The sequence below is a fragment of the Cebus imitator genome, unplaced genomic scaffold (assembly GCF_001604975.1).
Source record: "Cebus imitator isolate Cc_AM_T3 unplaced genomic scaffold, Cebus_imitator-1.0 Scaffold0, whole genome shotgun sequence".
Taxonomy (NCBI): domain Eukaryota; kingdom Metazoa; phylum Chordata; class Mammalia; order Primates; family Cebidae; genus Cebus; species Cebus imitator.
The window spans coordinates 2,023,382-2,025,498 of NW_016107315.1; the positions used below are offsets into that span (position 1 = coordinate 2,023,382).

General features: G+C 39.3%; 1 pseudogene; it reads right to left on the reverse strand.

The window, feature by feature from the left end:
- Positions 1-1,088: 1,088 nt before the first annotated feature.
- LOC119470465 lies at positions 1,089-1,239 on the reverse strand (annotated as a pseudogene).
- Positions 1,240-2,117: the final 878 nt, after the last annotated feature.

A 2,117-nucleotide genomic window follows, 5' to 3' on the forward strand; every position in this document is an offset into this window, starting at 1 on the left:
AAAAAAAAAGAAAAAGAAAATGAGACTCTGGTCCTATGTTATTAGGAAAGATCGTTTTTAGCAGGCTGCGAAGGCTCATGTCCCACAAATAGACAATATGGGGAGGAAGGAGAAAAACAACAACAAATGAACAACGACAAAGAAGAACAATTCTGGAAAATTGATATAGGCCATATTACTTTGAAGTCCATACACTGGTAGGCAGGTATGAAAGTGGATTATATATGTAAATAGGTTGCTGTTATTTTCCTCTGAAGTTTAAGTTGTCTAGCTTCAGTTCACAGGGCTTTAAGAAAGCACAGCTTAAGTTTTAGTGATTTCAAATCAGAGAAAATAAGGAAAAAAGGAAAAGGAAGAAGGAAAAAAAAAAAAGAAAACATTTTGGAGACTTGTAGCCAGGAAAAATTTTAGAATTCAGTCCAAACTGTAGCAAATAATAAAAATTGAAAAACATTAGGCAAGACTAGAATCTACTAACAAGTATAGTATAGTTTATCTTGAAACATAATTTCTGTCTCTCCAGTCCCCATTTGCACAAAAGACAAATCATGGTAGGACTGATTTGTTTGCAAAAATAAGCTTTAGTCTTATGCTTGGCCTGATTATTTGTATAAAGTGCAGTAAGTATAACTATTTATCACATAGGCTCTTTTTATAATTGGCTTTTATAGAACTTTGTTTTATAAGGAATCTCAGATAAGACTTTTTAAAAGCCTTGAGCCCAGCCCTGGGTTTGTGCTGTCAAATACTAATACCAATGTGAGTTTGGGTAAATTTGTCTCCTCTTGAGATCCCAAGATAACCTGGGGCTCCTGAGCCTGTCAGAAAGTGACATTCTTTACTTACCACAGGTCAGGAACCCTGTACAGGCACTGTGTAGACAGGTATGGGCCCAGTTTTACCCAGGGGCTTTTACTGGCTCTATAAGTCAAATTTGATTCTTTAAAGGAGTCTGTTTGTATCTGAAAGCATGCCATTCCAGTCAAAGCCTTGATAGAATAACCAGTGTCTCCAATTGTGTCCTGTTACAAAAGAAAACAGATTCTTATTGCACTTATGCAAATAAATATATTGCCATAAGTTAAGAATACTCGCAAATAGTTTCCAAATTTGGAAAAATCAGGTAAAGAAAAATCAAAATTTAGATTATAGCAGTACACTTTACTCAATTGTTTCAATTAGCAATAATTGTGCCTCAGATAAACCTCTTTGTCTACGATATTGCTGCTGCACAAAGCTGCAAATGGCTCAAAACAGGGCCTGGGGGGTGGCTCATGCCTGGAATCCCAGTACTTTGGGAGACTGAGGCAGACAGATCACTTGAGGCCAGGAGTTTGAGACCAGCCTGGCCAACACAGCAAAATCCCATCTCTAATAAAAATACAAAAATTAGCCAAGTGTAGTGGTTCACCTTGTACTCCCAGCTACTTGGGAGGCTGAGGCATGAGAGTTGCTTGAACCTGCTAGGTGGAGGTTGCAGTGAGCCAAGATCATACCACTGAATTCCAGCCTGGGAGACAAAGACTGTCTCGAAAAAAAAAAAGTTTTCTTGGCTGTGAAAGACAAAACAAAAGATAAGTAATGTTTTAAGCAAAAAGTCATAAAAGGATTTCTTCAGTCTTCCAATAGTTCAGTCCATACAGTTAACTCCTGTTCTGTTTGATATTCACGAACACTTCAGCTCTCCATCGGAGTCTTGAAAGATTTTCCTCTATTCTATTGTCACAGTCTCCAAAGTTATCAGAAACCTGCATTCAAGAGCACCTGTCAGAGTCCTATAGCTGAGTATAAAAAAAACATCTTTTGAAAGGATAAAAATAAAACAACTGGGCTGGGCGTGGTGGCTCATGCCTGTAATCCTAGCATTTTGGGAGGTCCAGGTGGGTGGATCACCTGAGGTCAGGAGTTTGAGACTAGCCTGGCCAACATGGTGAAACCCCATCTCTACTAAAAATACAAAAATTAGCGGGGCGTGGTGCTGGATGCCTGCAATCCCAGCTATTCGGGAGGCTGAGGCAGGAGAATTGCTTGAACTGAGAGGCAGAGGTTGCAGTGAGCCAAGATTGTACCATTGCATGCCACCCTGGGCAACAAGAGTGAAACTCTGTCTCCAAAAA